At 34.2% G+C, this 22,391-nt stretch overlaps 3 non-coding genes across 3 annotated transcripts; all 3 read right to left on the reverse strand.

Moving 5' to 3' along the window:
* Positions 1–4,153: 4,153 nt before the first annotated feature.
* Positions 4,154–4,225, reverse strand: TRNAE-UUC. The gene has a single exon. It is a non-coding gene; the product is annotated as a tRNA-Glu (tRNA).
* Positions 4,226–4,290: 65 nt separating this feature from the next.
* TRNAE-UUC lies at positions 4,291–4,362 on the reverse strand. Its single transcript has one exon. It is a non-coding gene; the product is annotated as a tRNA-Glu (tRNA).
* Positions 4,363–4,427: 65 nt separating this feature from the next.
* On the reverse strand, positions 4,428–4,500 carry TRNAF-GAA. Its single transcript has one exon. It is a non-coding gene; the product is annotated as a tRNA-Phe (tRNA).
* Positions 4,501–22,391: the final 17,891 nt, after the last annotated feature.

A 22,391-nucleotide genomic window follows, 5' to 3' on the forward strand; every position in this document is an offset into this window, starting at 1 on the left:
GAAAATGGAATTTAATTTGTAGAAAATTAATTCCAACCAATTTACTCTCGTGCATCTGTGAGGTAGAAGCAGTAGCATTTTACACAGGGAAGAAACAAAGGAATTCCAAAACTCTGCTTCTACTCTCTTCTTTAGCCAACCAGTGTTCCAAGCTTTGCTTTGTTCAACGGGTTCCTTGTTTAGGTGCTTAAACAAGGAATCTTAGCACGTTTTATCCTGGGAAACCTAGGCTACAACGCTCCTAGCACTTGTGGGAGGTAGCAAATAAAGTTTTAAGGAAAAGAACCTTGTGTTCGAACTCGTGCTAAACCTATACCCAAACACTCAACCTTTTCCTTCCCAATTTTCTGTTTTCCCATATAATATTAATCTTTTCGTAGGATTATTATTATTATTTTGGGATTTTCCACCTTATTACCCAACACACACATATATATATATATATATATATATATATATATATATATATAAAAGTTCAAATGCGGCGAGGGCTTTAGGTGCGGCGGAATTTCAGAATACACCAACAGTGTAAGGGAAACACACCACAATGAAATACAAAAAAACACCAAAAAATACACAACATACCCCAAAAATATACACCATATAACTCACCACACCCCAATGGTGTATTTTCGAACACTGTATGGTGTTTTTACTCACACCTAATGGTGCGATTTTGGTGATGCGTACATAATTTGTGTGTGTTTTGTGGTGCATTTTCCTAACATTGATGGTGTATATTTGTTGAACTATTGGTGACGCCGCACCGCCGCACCGTAAGACACCGTCGCACTTGAATCTTACTCTCTCTCTCTTTATATATATATATATATATATATATATATATATATATATATATATATATATATATATATATATATATATATATGAAACGAGAAAGGGTTTCTAACTTGAGATTTTAATCCAACGAGAAGAAAAGGAAGTCCGAGTCGTGTGTACACACACTCTCTTTAAAATCGATTCGCCACCTCCCAAGGGTGCTAGGATTGTTGTGACGTCAGTCTCCCAGAATAAAACGAACTACGACTTTGGCGTTCGAACACTCAAACCCAAAGCCCGACGAGCTAGAACACAAGTTGAACACTATGTATGAATTTACAGAATTATGTTGGCAGAAAATTTTTTCTTTCAAACCAAGAATGAGAGTTGAGAGAAAAATAAGAATTTTGAGAGTTTCTAAATTGGCGTGTTTTTTCAATCGGCCAACATAACAAGCTATTTGTAGGGAAAAAGGAATTAAAAGCATTATAATGCCTCATTAACCAATCATAAATCCAATTTATTAATTGGATAATAACATTTGAAATGGTCATACTTATTATCATAATAATATCAACGGTCACGAAATTAATATACAATTAATTCGTATCAACCATAACGACCTGTTTCAAAATACCTAAGTGACTGAGAAATCCGTACATAGAAAAGGTTAACGAATTGAGACTCACCAATCGCACCCAAATGGTGTCAAAACACCAAAACAATGTAGTACGAATCGGGGCATCACGCATCAACTCGTGCTACAAAGCAACAAATTGATGTCTTCCCAACGCACCGAATTGAGGCACCAAAACCAAAGCTTCAAATTAAGCTTTCAAAGCCATAGTTCGTGCATGCATCATCACAACCAATTCGTTAATTACCTTTCAAGCTTAAAAACTTGTACAACTCGGGTACAACGAATCAAAAGAATTGCTAATTTAATTAGCAATTAATCTTAAGATTTGACTTCTCTCAAATAGGTTCATTTTGATAATCAATTTCTCATTCACCTATTATTCATTTTGAGCGTACAATATATCAAATTTTTCATCTCACTACGAAGAGTGCAAATCCACTTTGACCCGACCCAAATCGGAAGTAGATCTCACATATATTTGTACCACAAAATAGTCACTCATAAAATGTCATTTTATGCTAAAAATTCCAACATGATCCTCACACACCCTCACTTTTCCCCCATTCCCAATCCTCAACCGCACCCCCTCACGCAATAGGATTCCCGTATACTAGTCCACACAAAAAAAGGATTAGATCCCACTCTAGCATCCAAAAACAAACAATCAGGAAATAACGGACCTTAAACACTTAGGAGACTAAAGCCTCAGGATCAATTAAAAATTTACATCCCTGCTTCCCCAACATAGCAAGGTTCATATCCCGCATTCTCCTAAACTCCATTCCTCCATATTTTTTTGGTACACACAGGTCACCCCAAGTACTCCATCTAATCCCATTCCCTCCCCTCATCTCACACCCCACTAGAATGAATTCATAAGCTTTTCAATCTCATCACACAACCCCATAGGAAATAAGAACACATTCATGGCATAATTTGGGATACTCTGAAGGACCGTTTTTAACAAAACCTCACAACTTGTTCGGGAAAGAAAACGTTCCCCCAATTCAGAATTCTAGCACGCACTTTATCCCTAACAAAACCCAAAATCTCCATCATCTTTCGCCCCACATACCCTACAACCCCAAATAATTCCCTCTTCTTTGTTGTTCATGAACTCCTAAAATACCACATACCGCCTCCCTATCCTCATGCCGAACATTATGACCACAAACAATAGAAGTCTTGTCCAGATTTACCTATTGGCCACTCGCTAACTCATACTCCCTCAAATATCCCTCATCACCCCCGCCCCAGATTGTTTGCTCGAAAGAAAAACAAACAATAAGCTCCCCTAGCTACCATCACCCTATGTAGACCTCCATCCCTCTCCTGAACCATTAACATTGAACTCAGACTCCCAGCCACTAGAATAAACAAACACGAAGACAGAGGATCCCCTTGACGTAAACCTCTACCCGGAAAAATAGGACCCCACTCTTTACCCTCCGCCAATTAACACCTTAAATTGAACCGTGGCAATACACTCCCTCGTTAGCCTAACCCATCCCCAATAAAACTTTCTCAAGAAAATCCCATTCTACCCAATCAAAAACGCTTTACTCATATCTACCTCCATAGCCCCAAAACCGCCCCTACCTCATCTTTGTCTATTCATAGCATGAATAGATTCAAATGCAATCAAAATATTATCAATAATAGACCTCCCCAGGATAAAAGCACTTTGAGACTCATAAATTACAACATTCAACACTCCCTGCGACCTATTAGCTAAAACTTTAGCTAGAATACGGTAAATAACATTACAGTGAGAAATAGGACGAAAATCCTTCACCAATTCAGGAGATTTAACTTTAAGGATTAATACAATATGAGTTTCATTCATATTATCAGGTAATTTTCCAGTAACTAAAAATTATTGGCAAAAAAAACTACTTCATCACCTATGATCGTCCAGTGATGATATTACGTTTAAAGTTGGGATATAATCATTTCCTCAAATAGAATCAATCATATCCTATTTTGGTCGCACTGTGTTTTAGAGAATTTGTTAACAAAGTGCATGAAAATCCTAACAAGAAAATACTCGAATGGAAGGGCTAGCCTTCTAGGGAATGGTTGAATGGCTTTTGTCGTTCTTTTGTATAGTGTATTATAATAGTTCTATTATAATTCTTTTAGACAGAAGTAATATTTTCATTATTGTAGCTTCCTTAGCTTGATGCCACCCATCACTATTACTATATACCTATGTTTACCCTATCATTTTTCTATTATTTAATTATCATGCTATTAAAATCACCATATAACAATTTATTTAATTGCATATTAATACCTATAAATGTTAAATCATATATGTGTGTAAGGATAGACATGATCAAATGAAAACAAGGTCCTCTTATAAAAAAAAAAAAAAATGAAGACCAATCTTAGTCATCTATCAAATTTATTAATGGTTGAAGATTTTAATAAAAAAAAAATGGATCAACTTTATAATTATTAAAACTTTTAAAATCAAATTCATTTTATAATTATTGTAAATTTGGAAATATAGTAATGATAAAATGATATTCTAAACATTACAAGTATTTATAATTTTTAATTTTGGTATTAATGATTCAAATCTTATTTTAAACAAAATATTAACATTATTAAATCAAAAAGTTGAAGATGTTCAATTGGATATAATTATGAGGTCATTTTCCTCCTTTCTTAATTCCGCTTCAATGCATAATCGTAAAAATTCGTTGCAATGCATAGAAAATGTCGAAATTCCGTTGCCGGGAATCGAACCCGGGTCCCCCGGGTGAAAGCCAGATATCCTAACCGCTGGACGACAACGGAAGGCTGTGATAAATACATCTAAAATGTCTTTGATATTTTGTTTCAATGCATAAATACCGTAAAAATTCCGTTGCCGGGAATCGAACCCGGGTCTCCTGGGTGAAAGCCAGATATCCTAACCGCTGGACGACAACGGAGGGTTGTGATAAGTGAATATAAAACCATTCTCATTATTTATAGCCGCTGGGTGACTTAAAAATCATGCGGTGATCGTGGATCGAACACGAGACCTTCAGATCTTCAGTCTGACGCTCTCCCAACTGAGCTATCCCCGCATTCGTGCATTTAGCTTCATTATATTTTCAAGACAGTTACTGAAGCTTTGTGTAATCAATCTCTACCGTTCAATAGTGCCCACCCATTTCGGTTCGTTGCAGTCATTATTGCATCTTCACACTCATTTGGACATGCATAATTTGCAAATTTTCATACCTAATATTTAAATGTTATTATTAATTATAAATTATGAAATTAAATTTTATACTGATTCTCTATGTAAAGATTAATCAAGAGGCAAATAACCAAAGATATAAATTAAGCATTCTAAAAATGAACAATGTAAGTTGCTTTATGCAACATGTGGTCATGAAAGGTTAGTGCTATTGACTCTATTACATTATATTATCTGTTCATTTATATTTTTTCAATTTAATGAAGCACAAAGAGTTAACATTGCCTCCATTGAGACTCGATCTCATGACCTCCCATATAGGAGAATCACTACATGCCATATGAGTATAAGGTGTTTGGCCAAATGTCATATCTTATTCGCATAGTAAACAGTAAGGGCGCCCTCATTCGTAGAATTAGATAGCTCTGAGGCTTAACCTCTCTTCTTTCACCCAAAAAAAAAAAAAAATAGTAAAGGAATATGGCAAAATTGCTTATAACATCAGGTTTGTTTACAAAATGAATTATTAGAAAATAGAAATTCTATTCCATAAGGAATATAATATGTAATGAATATGAATTTCTATCCATTGTTTGATTCATCGTCAAAAAATAGATTTCATAAATTATATCGTAGTGTTGAATACATTTATAATATATAACAAAAAAAAAGATAAATTAGGTATTGTAAAAAAAAATGTTATTCATGAGAACTCGTGAATAATCTAATATCATGCCCTCTCATCATAAGAGTTACTCCATTTGCTACGAGAATAGTTCGTTCTCAAGAATACTATTCCTAAAAGTAAAATAACTTACCAAATAACAAAATATGTCTATTCTTGAAAATATTATTTCATTCTTGACTTATTATGTGATTCAAGCGTAGGTAACAACATAGCAAATATCATACTGTTATAAATATATCATTATGTGGACATTATTATATAACGGTTGTAACGGTTCCTGTATTTATGTTTCCATTATATCTTCCGTTATGTTTGTACACTATATATAGAGGTGTTGTGGTTGTATGAAAGAACACATATGAATGAATAAGAGATTTCCTTTTTCTCCCTTTTATCTCTATTCTGATTTTCTTCCAACACGTTATCAGCCTTTGCTCTACAATCTCTGTAATCGAGCGAGTGGTCCGATCGAAATCCTAGCAGTCCGCTGAATGCCCAATTGTCGGCAATTATGGAATTGATAAAGGGGATTGCGTTGCTTCTTCGTTGCGACTGCAGGACGGTGTCAGATTGGTGATCGGCCGCCGGCGAATAATCACGGAGAAGATGTGCAGCCCCCAATTTTTTTTTCGGCGTGTTAGGAGCGGCGGATGAAGATGCACATTCATGACATTCAGGATTTCTTTTTTGTTCTGTTTTCTTAAATAATATTATTCTGGTTGTTCAATTTTATTTTATAAAAATGTGACATTAGGAGCCGCGCTCTCGCTTGTTTCTCCACCACCGCAGCACGGCAGCGCCGCCACTAATCGACCATGACGGTTCCCCTCACCAAAGGGATATCACTCTTCTCAGTCCAGCCAAGGTTATGATTGACGCCCCAGCAGATAATCTTCATAAGACTTTTGCCTCTCCCTGAGGGAATGGAATTGGCCGAGTAAACTGAGACACCTCGCCCGTGTCGAGCTCCCGAGTGCAGCACCTATGGATTCCCAAACGGCGCGTGACGTAGTTTTCCCGACAGCCAGGTGCATGACTTCATCGGAAAGCGATGAAATCAGCAATGAGAGCAGCGCCTGGTCTTGCTTCACCCACGCCCGGTATGCGGGATTCGGAACCGGCGCAGCAGTGGTGGCGGCGGACGTGGATCCATCGGAGACCGGAGCAGCCGGCAGTGTCGGTGGAGGGCAAGGAGTCTCGCCGTCGACGTACCCAAGAAGTTCTTGGCCACGGAGGGAAGGCACCAGTTGCGTTCGCCAAAATAGGAAGTTGCGATACGTCAACTTGATGGAGACAAAATGGTGCGCTCCTGACAGGGAATTTGCTGTGGGGTGAGGGAGGGTAGGATCGCCGGCGGATACTGTTCTCTCGGAAGAGTTAGTAGACATGGTGTATCGCCGTCGATTTTGGGGGAGGAGTTTTCGATCGGAAAATAAAATTGATCGAAGAATGATTGAGAGGAGAGAGAAACCCAACCCGGCTTGATACCAGATGAGATAAGGATTGCAGTTTCAATTCCAACACAATAGAGATTACAGAACAGTATTCTAAATACACAGCGTGAACTAATCCTATTAACTAGGAAAGTCATAATTAACTAATCTAATACAAAGACTAGTCAATATAATTAATAGAAATAATAACATAAATAATAACATCTCTAACATGCTGAACCTGCCAAAGGGGAGCCTGAATACACCATCGGACCATCCTAGAATGTAATAATGCTTAACAATCTCCTGCCCTAAAAAGGAGGCACAACAGTATGTGGCAAATGAGTTGTATGTCTCTCTCTCTCTTTCTCTTACTCTCTCTGTGGATTAAATTGCAGTATTTAACTTATTCTTATTCTGCTTTGAGGGCATTAATTTTCAGTAAATTGGAGATAAGAAAGTAATCTGTATGCAACTATAATTTTGCATATTATGTATTCTTGTTATTATTTTAATCTGGGAATGATGTTAATTATGTGCAACTAGAACAATGTGATGTTGTCGTATGTATTTAGTTTGTTGTTGCCTAAGGAAATTATCAGAATTAATCCCTTGTTGTGCCGTAGTCAATTGCTTTAGTCTGAATGGAACCAAAACACTGTTTGATGTAGTTACGTTGCTTATACATATGACGATGTCAACCCAAGTTTCTAAACTCTTGCTAATGCATCAGAGATGCTAACCAGGTTCCTTTCTCCTCAATTTATCTAACTTTTGAATGCTGGACAAATTGCTCTATTCGGTGATATATAATCATATCTATGCTTGTTGCTAATGCTTTAGTCATCTGGTGCAATTTTTGTCTATGCATGGTACTCTTTAATACTTGGGGATGATGCAACCGAATGCTATAATTTCAAATAATCGAAATTATTCGATTGAGATGCGGTATGTTATTCAATTGGTTGCTCATCAAAACATGATGCGATTCTTTAATGATTTTCTTTCAAAATTTTTTCTAAAAGATCTGTTGCTCCAAATACCAATGTGAATATGCTAGTTGGTTATGATCCATTGTCATTACATGTTACATATATACATGAATTATCTCAAGGTATTAATGATAATGGTATGAGACTTGCATCAAAAGATGAAACTTGTTATGATCTTATTATCTGCCGTTTCATTTGCCAATTAGCCAAAGTTGGGGCTTCTTATGTTTCATGATGATGTAAACCATTCTAAAAGGGTATTTGTGATTTTATGGTGTCTAGAAAGCATGATCTTCACACATAGTAATTTGAAAAATTCTGACTGGTGCGTTTTAAAAACTAAATTCGTGAAAAATACATGTTGAACTCCTTTTGGTTTGAAATTTTTTTTGGAGAACCTAGATTTGTGATATTTGATGTATGTAGAAAGATTTTGCTAAAAATATGCTTTGGTTGTTCCAGAAAAATTATGTAAAGTTTGGCAGTATGCTACCAGTTATTTTTTTGCCTGACGCAGTTTTTGGAAAAATTTTGGGAAAAATACTTCCACACCTTGGATTGACATGAAAATTTTTATGTACATTCTAGAGTTGTTGAACTACATATCTGCAAAATTTTGTGCCAAAATGTGTTACCGTTTTTTCCATAAAATTTTGCAATCTAAATGCATGCGTTTAATTTAACTATGAAGTATGCATTTTGTGGATTCACAAATGCAATTTGAATGCATGCATATAATTTATCTGTGAAGTATGCATATTGTTGATTCACAAGAAAACATGTTTAGTATCACCCATTCCATGTATAATTGATACTTAATTTTTTTTAGAAAGCATGATTATTAATAGACAAAAATTATGATATATTATCTTGATGAGTTCACTCCATTGTATGTTGAGTACTCTACTTGTTTCTCTAATTGTCATGAAATATTTATTTAAGATACACAATATCATATTTTTTAACTAAAGCTCTAAATCTTAATAGAGCTTTGTTCGGAAAGGAAATTATACAATTTTGGAGGAAATATGTTTTTTTGGGGACCTTCAAAATTGAAAAACCAATATGCTGATCCACTACATATCACATACGCTTGTACAGGATGCATTTCTCTATTTGCGTTCATTTTTTTTTAGTATGTAACCATTCTAGCTATATCCAATCATGAGAAATCAACAGTGATGTTGGTTGCATTATAAGATCTTTTCTCGGCATTAGGGGGAGATTTGAAATTTTTAATTAATTAAATGCCGAGAAATTGATAAAAATCTTTAAACCCATGTACTAGCCTTATAGAACCAGAAGTTCAGACATTGAACAAATTATCTGTTAGAAATCCTAAGTAGTGACTAAGTTCATAGAAAATATTTTAAAAGTTGAAATTATGCTAGAAGCATATATTGGTTTAAGAATTTACAAAACTAGATCTAGTATAGAAATTTCGTCACTCCAGAAATATAAAAATTTTATCCTAAAGATATTCGTCTAGAAGGCGAAAACCCCCAGTAAAATTATAGGTGCACCAAATAACTAAAATACTGGGGAAGCGGAACAACCAAATCCAAATACTCTTGGGAAATGCCATATATTTGGTTGATACAAAATTGACATGTGTATAAAAGATATTTACAAAGCTGTAACAGTTGTCGACAACATATTTTGCTTTTATTGCTCATAAATACTTAAATCTGGATCCATAAATGAAAATAGTAGTATAACGCCTGCAGCATGCTAACTGTTTTCATAGAAAACAACAATTAAAGCATACAAATCAAAATTCGCTAATAAAAGGCGAGGTAAGGGTTTTCACGGAGACCCAATATTAGTCATGGCTTTATATTCTGCTATTCAATAAAACTAGCAGTAAATAAACTAGATATGTAGCTAATAGTTATTTCTCAAAATGTGATGAATGAAAATTACAAAATAAGAAGTATAAAAGTTAGTAAATTACTAACTATGATCTTTCTTATAGTCAATAGATTGACTAAAGGTATTTTTCCCCAGAACAAAGTATGAAAATATATTATCATAAACATGCCTAGTAATGTTATATGTGATTGGGAAACCCAAATATCGTTTCCTCTTGAAAATATCCTAAATATATCTGTTGGTCCCAAAAGAGGTAAGGTGAAAGTCTAGAAGGGAGGGGGGGGGGGGGGGGTGAATAGACTTTCAAACTTTTTCGCACAGCACAACAATTGCTAAGACAGAGATAAACCAAAACTCTTAACTAGATTGTTAGAGTATGGTGCACAGCGGAAATAAATAAACATAAAGTGTGTGTGAGATTGTGTGAGCAGTATATCTTCGTGAGAGCGAATATGTAAAGAGCGATAAGTAAAGAAAGCAGTAAAGAACACAAGACAATTATAGTGGTTCGCGAGGTGGTGTAATCCTCCACTTGCTCTTTTCTCCAAGAGCCAATTCACTATATCTACCACTCCTTGGTTCCAAGATACAATGAATTTCCGTGATCTAGTGCTTTGATCACAAAGCCCGCACTAATCACGCCCAGTGACACCACACTGCTGCTTCGGGTTTCACGTCGCCGCGCTACTATCCCAGGATTTCACGACTCCGCGTTACTTTTCCCCCGTCTTCCACACTCCGGTAGAAACGTATCCCGTGATCTGGTGCTTTGATCACCAAGCCCACACCAATCACGCCCAGTGCCTCCGACACTGCTGCTTCGGATCTCACAGCTCCGTGTGACAATCCAGGATTTCACAGCTCCGTGCTACTTTCCTCCCTTCTCTTGTTTTGCTCCAAAACAAGTGTTGTCTTGCTTCCAACTTCTGAGACTCTGTAGATGATCTTCAATGATGCGCAGGTCTCTTTGATGAAGATAAACACTCTGGGATGATTTCTCTTGATAGCTCTGAGTGTTTTCTCTCTTTGAATATATCAAGTAAAGCACTTGATATTTATGCTCTGTTTTGCTCTGTTTAAGAACTCTCAGAATATTTCTCTTTTGAAGCTCTCTGAGTTCTTTTTCTTTTCTCACTTCTCACTTGAAGATTTTTGGTATGCTCTGTACCAAATGAGATTTTTGCTCTATGCTCTTTTAAGCTTAATTGCTCTATTCGATCCCTTTGATGGATTCGAATTTTCTGCTCTCTTGTTCGTGAGTTCGTTATCTTCAAGTCTTCATATCTTCATCATTTTATAGCTGGTAATGAGAATCTGTCCGTTGAAAAGAGACGCTCTCATTTTTGAAATCTTGTATCTTTTGTCAGAGATCTTATCTTATCTTCTGCAAAAATGTCAGAAAGAGATAAGCTAGCCGTTGATGGAGTTTCATCTCCATGTAAATGAGCTCCCAAACTTCATCTGATACTCCTCTGGTTTTACGTTGAGTGGAAATATCTGGGTCTCAGTTTTGGTGTAGAATGGCTTCTCTGATCAGTTCTGAAGTGGTCTTTGTATCTTTGGGATTTAAAAATATTCTTCAATTTAATCCCATACTAGTTAAAACTAGTATTTTTCCTTGTGAGAATATTTTCACTGTAAGTTCATCTTCATCTTCTTCATTCTCACGTCTGGGTGTTCTCAGACTTCAAACTGGCTTTGAACTTCCACCCAATTTGAATTTCTCCATTGTAATTGACACCCAATTTCAATTGGCTTGTAATTGGCACCCAATTTGAATTTCTCCATTGTAATTGGCTCCCAATTGACTTTGACTTGCAATTGGCTCCCAACTGCTCCTTGTGCTTTCCCAACTGCTCCTTGTGCTTTCAATTGCTTCCCAATTTGAATTGTTGACTTTGACTTTGAAATTGGCTCCCAGACTTCTCCTGGTATTTCATCTCAATTCAATTTGATCTCCATGTCTTCTTTGAATCGGTCCCCAACTTTGAAATTGCATCCCATACTACAATCTCAATTGGCTCCCAATTTCGGTCCCCAACTTTGAAATTGCATCCCATACTACAATCTCATACTACAACCTCAATTGACTCCCAATTTCAATTCTACATTGGCTCCCATATTGAATTGATTTCCATGTGAAACTTGCTCCCAATTTCAATTGATTTTGATTTCACCTCAATTGACTCCCAATTTCAATTCTACATTGGCTCCCATATTGAATTGATTTCCATGCGAAACTTGCTCCCAATTTCAATTGATATTGATTTCCATGTGAAACTTGCTCCCAATTTCAATTGATTTTGATTTCTCTGAAACTGGCTCCCAATTTCAATTGCTTGATTTTGATTTCTATGAAATCGGCTCCCAATTCCTTTGAATTGGCTCCCAAGTGCAATTGCATCTCAATTGTCATTTGAATTGGCTCCCAAGTGCAATTGCATCTCAATTGTCATTTGAATTGGCTCCCAAGTGCAATTGCCACCCAAGTGATTTAATTTGACTTCTCAAATTTTACCTTGTAAAATTGTTGATGGTGAGTTTTGAACTTGAGCCATTTTAGATAATATATCAAGCATCATCCACTTCATCCGTACAGCTTTTGATTAAATCTCCAATCACATTTGATGTACTTCTTTCTTTCCATAGATGCTTGATCTCCAAGTCAATTTCATGCATTCTTCCAATATTAATTTTCTTCACGAAAATTCTTCTGGGATATCTTCTTTGAGTAGTAGCGACGTGAATATTGTATCATTCATCTTCTTCTTCAATTTGTCATTTTCTCCAGACAAATTCTTGATTTTCGTCTTTATATCTTCTTCTTCTATTTTCATCCATCTTCCTCTGTTTTTCTCTTTTCATAATTAAATAATTTCCCGATCACGGTCTAAGACTCTACTAGACCTAGAAATAAAATTGGGGGATCTACAAATACAAATTTGGCATATCAAAACCATTACACTTTATTCCTAACAATATCCTCTAGTTTATCTTGAAAAATCCCTAATGGATTTATAATTCTCGAAATGAGAATTTATTTAAGTGTCATTATTTACTTTTTAAAGAGTTGCGAATGAGGTTATTATCCTCATATAGAAGGAATAATATGTACCATTATGTGCTCAATAAAGAGTTGATAATGGACTTATTTATTATCTCAATCAATATTTATGGTGTAAACATCAATGAAATATACAAAGAGCTTGAAGATGTCAGTTCATGTTTAAAGACTGAGATTTTTAAAATAAAAGCTTGTGAAAGCTATAAGTATTATCTCGACTTGAAGATCGAGTTTTTTCTTGAAGAATTTTTTTTTATACACCGGTTAGCCAATACTTGATTTTGACTAGATATTTATACAAATAAATATATAATGGGCTACTTGGGTACTGTTTTTGTATCCCCATAATGCCAAGTTCCAAAACTGGTTGTACTATATTTGCCCCCATTGTCCTAAAAAAGGGACAATAAAGAGCGACACATATGATAAAATAATATGAAATCTTTTGACTAAGATATTATGGTGTCAATCTTATACCCACGTGAGCTCCAGAAGAGTCACGAGATTATATAAAGTATATTCATTCCATTGTCAATTGTACATATTTATTTACAAAATTCCTCTATACATTTTGAAAATTTAATGTATAGGACATCAAGATTGTTATCTTGAGGGGGAGTATAATTTTACATGAACCAATCCTAAAGATTGATGACTAACAACACATACATCATGCACTCTTTTTCTCAACTAATTTTTTTTCCCACTGGGTTTTAATAATGAGGTTTTTAACGAGGCATGAGTATGATATAGTAATGACAATGGAAAAAGGTTGAAAAATAATTGCTTAAATGGACAAACTCCAAAATCCTGAAGATTATGCAGATTATGCCCTGAAGGCTTATGGTTGTACTCTTTTTCCCTTAACTAAGTTTTTCCCAAAGAGTTTTCTTAAGTTAAGGTTTTTAATGAGGCGACCAATACAATATATGTTTTTATATCATGTACTCTTTTCTGCAACTAGGTTTTTCCCATGTGGTTTTCCTAGTGAAGTTTTTAATGAGGCATGAATATATTTTCTATTGTACTCTTTTCTTGTCTAGGTTTATCCCACAGAGTTTTCCTAGCAAGTTTTTAACGAGGCAAGGTCGTGGACAAAATAATGTCCAAGGGGGAGTGTTATAAATATATCATTATGTGGACATTATTATATAACGGTTCCTGTATTTATGTCTCCATTATATCTTCTGTTATGTTTGTACACTATATATAGAGGTGTTGTGGTTGTATGAAAGAACACAGATGAATGAATAAGAGATTTCTCTTTTCTCCCTTTTATCTCTACTAGTAATTCACTCGCGCGATGCACGAAAAAAAATTATGTTATGATAAATATAAATAAAAAATAAAAAAACTAAAATATTTTAAATTATTTAATATAATAATATTTTTGAGCTTCCATTAGTCAAGTATTTATTATTTTTATAGAATACACAATTACAATTGAAATTAAAATTAAAATTTTGTATGGTTAATATAATATCTAATTATGTGCATATTCAAATAAACTTATAGAGATAATTTACATAATTACATTGATTTATTCTTAATTGTATTTCATCTATATTATAATTTTCACAATACAAATAATAACTAAGACAATTACATTTGGAAAGCAAATTTCAAATTTTGTATGTGTAAATTTAAACTCTAATTGAACATATTTTTTATATGATTATATAATATATAGCTATTTTATTTTTTAAAAGTATATTTTTTATATGATTATATAATATATAGCTATTTTATTTTTTAAATGTTGTGCTTTTTTTTTTTTTTATAATAAAGGATGTTGTGACATTAATTGTAATATTAATTATTTCCCAAACCATATAGCTTTATTATATAAAGGATTCTGATTTTCTTCCCACACATACTAAGTATTAAAGATAAACATATAGCTAGTAATTTTATTGTGACTTATTTCTACTCAAAAGTACGTGTTTGAAGTGAGGATAATCCATTGCTACTAGGAAACAATGTAACAAAGCCAAAAGACTCAAAAAGTAGGCAACATAGATGATATTCAGGTTTAAGTACTTCATTAGTCTTCATACTATGTAAAATGTTCCACTTGGTCAATGTATTATAAATTTGATAAATTTATTTCATGTACTATTAAAAATAGAACATCTACATAAAATTAATAATGTTTTTAGTTAAATCGTTACATATACTTATGTGACTAGATTACATGGTAATTATGTGACTGTAAAATCACGTAAACTAACATACAAACACTTAAAATGTCACTAGCAATAATTAAATTCATGAGTCATGGCATTAAAGCAATAGTATCTTATTCAAAAATCAAATCTAACACAATAAACTAACTTACAACTTGAGATATTTATTAAAATAATAATAAAAAATGTCAAAAAGTAATTTCCTTAATTATACAAAAACTAAATCGTGTACTACCAAAATTACAAAGATAATATTAATATAATTATAATTATATGCCACATATATTAATTTTATGTACCACATATATAAATAATTAAAACATTTTTATCTTAGGGTCCGTTTGGAAAGCAGGAAAATGACTTCTGGAAAATGACTTTTGAAAAATGAGTCATTTTCCAGAAGCCATTTTCTTTTCCTGTGTTTGGCTGCACAATGAAAAACTGTCTTTTGGTGTTTGGCTCATTTTCCGAAAATGATGTAGATTTGTATAATTAAACATTTTATATAATTAATTATTTTGTTTAAAATATATAAAACTTACAATAATATTATAAATAATAATATTTATTTTTAAAATCAAATAATATTATTTATTAAAAAAAACCCATAATATTCATGATTTCCAGCGGAAACCAAAATCTGGTTTCCGCGCAGGAAACCACGTCTGGTTTTCGGCGGAAACCATGTCTGTTTATTATATTTTTTTATTATTTTTTTAAACCTTTGGTTTCCGGCGGAAACCAGATTTCCGCCGGAAACCAAAGCTTAGGAAACCAGTGCTCAGGTTTCCGGCGGAAACCTGCCGGAAAGCAGTGAGCCCAAAAGCCAAAGGATGAAGAAGCCAATGAAGATGAAGAAAGTCAACTGCTCTTGAAGTGAAGAAATGAAGAAGTCAACATCTGAAAAATGACTTCCCCTTTTTTAAAGGGGAAGTTGTTTTCCTTAAAAATGAGCTCATTTTCCATTGACCAGTACCTCATTTTCAGTTGACTTCAAATTTTCATTCTTTCCAAACATTGAAAACCCGGAAAATGATTTCCAAAAATCAATTTCCGGGTTTCCAAACACAACCTTATATATAATTCAAATTATATCATTTTTTAATTGTTGGTCATGGGCAAGCGAAAGATCTAAAAAGGGAAAGGAGAATTATGAATAGACTATTTAAAATGCAAAATACTATCAAAGAGTTTTTGCAGTGGATGGCTGAAACTTGCCTAAAGTTAATTTGTAGTATTTATAAGTATTTAGGAAATAGTGCATGTGTGTTGGAGTTCAAGCAATGCAAGTAGAAAGTAAAGAGTAAGGGATCGAGAAATTGAGGTAATATTTTTATAGTGGTTCATGAACTCCATATTCTACTATTCTCCTTAAACCAAGGAGGTTTCACTAGTATAAAATACAAGTGAAAGTTTAGCCTTTCACACTAGTTGCAAACTAAGCCAGCTAGGTTACTTGCTAAAAATCCCTTTTATGAAAGTCCTTGGAACAACTTTCTTCACTAAGTTGCGTGTTATTCACTGTCTGATCTTCAACGTCAAGGGTCGTCCATCAAGTCCCCTTGAGAGAAGATCTCCAACCTTTGCAATTAATGATGGTGTTTGTCTTTAGAATACTATTGGACAAAATCTAGTTGATTCTCGAAGTTGCTTTTAGATTGTAGCTCACAAAAATATCTCTACACTTTTAGATTAGTCAACTTTGTCCATCACTTCTGGATGGGCTCTATTTATAGAGCTGGAGAGTCAGAATTCAAACATCTTAAATATTGCTCATTAGTGTCGTGAAGAAATCTTGATTCCAATTCTTCCTAAGATGTAAAGATGTGTCATTCAAGGAGTGGTTGAAGCCCCAAATTAAATGTGTCTTTGGAACATTTCTTGGAGCCTAGAGCCGAAAAGTCCTTAAAAGATCTCAAAATCAACTTTAATACACTTATCCGCCAATCGACACAACCTTGACATAGATGTGTCACTTGCCATTATTATGACTCTGTATTATATGCACACTAGAATTCATTCTCCATCTCCTTGTATTATTGAGAATATATCATGTACCATTCCTATCCTAACTATGACTCTTTGTATCCTTATAAATAGATATCATCGTGTATGTAAAATATAATGGATTTATCAATAATAAGATTATTCCCAGTACTATTGTTCTTATATGATTCCGTAGACCAAACAATCAGTGGCTACAAACCCTACCAAGAAAAAAAAAACTTGCCAACGTCGACTGGTGACACTACCTCCTCTTTTCACACCATCTCTGATATTACCTATCTAACCACAACCCTAATAAATAGCCTACAAACAACCATCATGCACTTTATCTCCATAAAACTTATTTCCTCAAACTATTTGTTCTAGAAGACTCAACTTGTTCCCTTTCTTTGCGGTCGAAATCTTAGTGGAAACGTTGATGGCATGTTACCGTGTCTAGCTTCATTTATTAAAGCTCTTGATGAGTTTTCTTTGTAGCCGATCCTGCGGCCAAAATTTTGACACATCATGATTCTTTTATTTTGTCCATGCTCATCTTGTCTCTGTCTGATGAAGTTTTGTATGTTGTAATGGGACATGCCATGTGCCAAGCCCTATGGCAAACTATTGAAGTAGCCTTTGTGTTTTCTTTTCAGGCATGATATCTGAGTCTCCATAGTTGTTGGTTGCAGCCTTTGCTCCATGGTTATTCCACTGCGGGTGAGTATCTTGGCAATGGCCAAGGTTTCAATTGGACTTCTTGCAGAAGCCGACCGACCAATTAGTTTGGATGAACAGAATCTCTATCTATTCAAAGGTTTCCGCTCTGACTCTCTGAGTACCACACGGTGATATCCTCATTGACCACTGAATAACCTGTGACCAATGTTGCAAAAATCGCGCCTAGGCGCCGCTCGGCCGCGGCAATGGACGCCGAAATCGGCCTCCTCCGCGGTCAGGTGGCGAAGCAGTCTAGGCGGCTGAACCGGTTGATTTTTTTTTTTTTGAATTTATTGTTAACAACTTTGCGAAGGCATAACTTTTGACTCGGTTGACCGTTTTGGATAATTTTTTTTAAATCGCGTATTTTTTCGAGATCTACCTGCTGCAGAGTTTGCCCCACCAATTTCTCCAAAAAATGCTTCTTTTGCTCTTAATTTTAGTTTTTTTTTTTTTTTATGTATTTAGATGGTTTCAACAATATTTTGAACAACCACTTAAATAAATAGTTTGTAAGAAAAAACTATGAGAACATTATGTTTTATTAGTGAATTTTGATTTTTTTTTTAATTTAATTTTTTTTTTTAAATTAAAAAAAAATTAAAAAAATCGGTGCCTAGGGGGCGCCTAACGTATTTTGCAACCTTGCCTGTGACAATTGATCAACTCAGTGATTACCATTTTGTGTTTGACAAAATGGCATCAAAGGATCGGAACTACAAGTAAACTACATATATACCCCCATGAATTGCAATTCAATGAATTTGAGAAAGGGAAAACAAATGAAATGACACTACTAGCCTAGTTGTTATTACTATTATTATTACACAAGAGTATTTTAGTCCTTATACCATTTCTTTCCTTCTCAACTCCAAATTTCTATTTCTCCCTACCAAACAACGTAATTTGAATTCCTATTTTATTCCCACCGAATTACAATTTCTTCCCCCCCTAATTTCTTCCCTCCAACCAAACACCCCGTTAAGGATCGGACATCCAAGACATTATTTGTTCTAACAAGATATGAGGTATCCTTAATTACTACTAAAAGTAGAAGTTGGCACATAATCTAAGGAGGATTATTACCCAAACAAGTAAAGGTGCTTTGGAAAGAATAAAGGTCAAACTTCAAGGACATGTTGCATACAATGATTGGACAAAGTCTACACTTATCAAATTCAGGTAGATTATTTTATTTATAGGTTGGTTGTTCGAATTTGTTTCCTTCGAATGAAATATATATATATATATATATATATATATATATATATATATATATATATATATATAGAGAGAGAGAGAGAGAGAGAGAGAGAGAGAGAGAGACACTCAAGAACTTCACGATTGATCAAAATTTTCAAAGAGTCAGTAGTTGGAGGAAAATCAACCTTGGGATGATAGTTTTTTTGTCGAAATCTGCACTAGGTGCATAAAGGCTGAGTAACAATCTTTTGGATTTTGTGAAATCCTAGCAAATATTGTGTTGACTTTGTGATAAATGCATAGGTTTTTTTTTTTTTTTTTTTTTTTTTTTTTTTTTTTTTTTTTTTTTTTTGTTTTTTCACATGTAATTTGTGGGAGTACAAAGTTACTAGTGAATTCTCTTTTAGAGAATAGGAGGACTAGAGAAGAGTGGGGGTATTTGAATTATACCATCTTCAAACCATTATGAAATTATCGTTAATCAAAATCTTTCTTGACTAATTACTTGAGATTTCAATATATATAGACTTTCTATGAAGTGTTGAAAGATTAACTTGCGGAAGTTAATTTCCAAAGCTTAATTTTACAAAAAGTTTTCAAAATCCTAATAAGTCTATTCAACCCTTTTCAATGCCAACCTGGAACATAAAGTTTTTACAAATATATTGTAAATTGTTTGAATAAAAAATAATGTTTTTAATATTGTTTCTAAGAATACAATAAAAGGCATATTATTTTTAAATAAAATAAAAGCTAAGGCATAAAAAATGAAAAGAATTGTGGCAGGGTGTTTTTTGTTTTAATTTTTTTTTAAAGTTCGAATATGGAAAAGAGAAGAAGAAGATTTTATTTTATTTAGGAAATAATAATAATGCTAAACGTATTTATTTGGGAAATAAGTTTACACGTATTTTGGAAATAAGATTTTAAATTATTGAAAAAACTCCTTGTTATTCAATAACTAGTATTTTTATCCGTGCGATGCACGGAATGGAATTGTTGTAATATATTAAGAATATTTAAATCGATATATAATTATTTAAGAGTTAATTTCACCAGAGGTCGTTTATTTTTTCTGAATCCTGACAATTCCAAATTTAATCATAGACTATAGTTATTAATTATTACGATTTATTCTATGTTACAACTCTTACGTTAATATTCTTACTATTATTATTAACACTTAATTACTTTTAGATATTATTATTACCACTTATATTATTATTATTATTATATTATTATTATTATTATTATTATTATTATTATTAGTTTCTTTTCAAGTACTATTAGTATATAATGGTCAGCACAATAATAATATAACCATAATTAAATATTTTTGTATTGTATTCCGGAGTTAATGCCATTTTTGGTCCTAGACTTATTGAAGCATTGACACTTTCCATCCTCCATAATAAAAATTGTCACTTAGTAGACACTGTTATTGGTCGTTGGACAGTTTTGATCCTCCGTCAATGAAGCCGTTTGTTGACCGTGAATTAGATGGGCTTTTCTGTCTTTTTATGTCTTATTCTTCTAATCTTGTTTAGACCAGCGCTGTTGTGACTCCTGTGAGGCGAGACTTCGCGGCTAAGTAGTAACCGTCGGTAGTGAGTAGCAGCGAGGTTCTTCTCCGGTGAGTTGTGGGTACGGCGGCGAGCATACGAGGCAGTAACTCCTTCCGGCGACGGACCAGTAAGGCAGATCTGGCGGTGCAGCAACAGATCCGGCGAGGTTGGGGCCTTCACCGGTGGTTTTTGGTTCCGGCGAAGTAGAGAGGGCAGCAGGTCGGCGAACCCTCCTATGGTAAATAGCAGTTGTATTTGTAGATGGCGTGATGTAGAATTTGCACCTGTAAGTCCTCCCTTCCATATTGACCACAAATATCCTTCCCATCACTCTCTCTCTCTCTGACCACAACTACTTGGTGCACAACCTCAAAAACTCTGTTATTCTACCTGAAATTCATTGAAGTTTCAAGCTGAAAATTTGGAATCCGCCGCTCCCCAAAAATCGCATTGTCTGAGGTGTTGGAATGGCCGGTGTTGACTTCCTTGCTGCTGTAGCTTCATTCCCCAACCCGGATGATAAAATTCGGAGCACCAGCTTTGAGGTTCAAGGAGGTGGTAACACTGACAATGCTTTGATAAAACCCGGATGATAAAATTCGTCTTGGTCTTAATCCAAGGATCATATCTAAGGTTGCTGATGACTCGCATGGCGAAAGAATACTTGATGAGCTTGAAAGGGATGGTGTTGATACATCTTTTATGGTGGTGTCCAAAGGAGGAAACTCACCATTCACATATGTCATTGTTGACAACCAAAAAAAAAAAAAAAAAAAAAACTCGCACGTGCATTTTCACTTCAGGATATCCACCCATGATATCTGAGGGTCTACATACCCAAATCAAAATTGTCTTCAGCGCTTGTAGTAAATATTGTCTACTTAGATGGAAGGCTGCATGAGACTGCTTTGATTGTAGTGCAGGAGGCAAAGAGTAGGGGCATACCTATTATAGTTCATGCAGAAAGGTTAAGGGAGGGGTTGGGTGATATTCCTGACTTTGCTAGTTATGTTGTATGCTCGACAAAATTTCCACAGGCATGGACTAACACCCTTTCTATTCCAATTGCACTTGTTTCTATTATCTTGAGATTGATGTCAAATGTAAAATTCGTGATTGTTAGTTGGGTGGAGATGGTTTCTTAATGTTAGAAAGGACTGAAGCGGATAACCTCAGTTTGAAGAAATGGATGTAGCAGTGACCAATGGATGGAGAAATACAAGGATTAGAACATAAAAAGACAAAAAAGCCCTTCTAATTCACGGTCAACAAACGGCGTCATTGACGGAGGATCAACACTGTCCAACGATCAATAACAGTGGCTACTAAGTGACAATTTTTATTATGGGGGATGAAAAGTGTCAATGCCTCAATAAGTCTAGGACCAAAAATGGCATTAACTCTTGTATTCTATGAGTCACAATAATAATATAACAATAATTAAATATTGTTCAATTCTATATTCTTCTAGGATTTCAATTACCATCATTAATTATTCCCAAATTTACCATAATTAAATAATTTGACCAATTATAAAGAAAGATTATTAAATAATACACGGGACAAATGTTTAATTAAAAATTTTAAAAATTCATTAATAAAACATAAGGTTCTCATAGTTTTTTCTTAGAAACTCTTTAATAAAGTATTTTTTTTTTAGAAATTGGTGGGTCAAACCGCCTACGGCAGTTTGCGTTGGATAGATCTCGAAAAAATACGCGATTTCAAAAAAACATTTGTCTAAAACGGACAACGGAGTCAAAAGTTATGCCTTGCCGAACTTTTGACACTTTACAACTTAGTGTCAAAAGTCAAAAGTTATTAGGAGGAGAGATTTTTTAGGAATTGGGCGGGAAGTTAAAATTTCAGGATTTTGTTTTTATATATAGTATAGATTGTATTACAGTATTTTATAATAATATGAGAATAGAATTTTAACGCAGAATTATTGTACGAATGGGAAAGTAGAAATCAATATATTTTATTAGAAGGAGAGATTTTTTAGGAATTGGGCGGAAAGTTAAAATTTCAGGATTTTGTTTTTATATATAGTATAGATTATATTA

The sequence above is a fragment of the Ipomoea nil genome, unplaced genomic scaffold (genome assembly GCF_001879475.1).
Source record: "Ipomoea nil cultivar Tokyo-kokei standard unplaced genomic scaffold, Asagao_1.1 scaffold2805, whole genome shotgun sequence".
Classification (NCBI taxonomy): Eukaryota; Viridiplantae; Streptophyta; class Magnoliopsida; order Solanales; family Convolvulaceae; genus Ipomoea; species Ipomoea nil.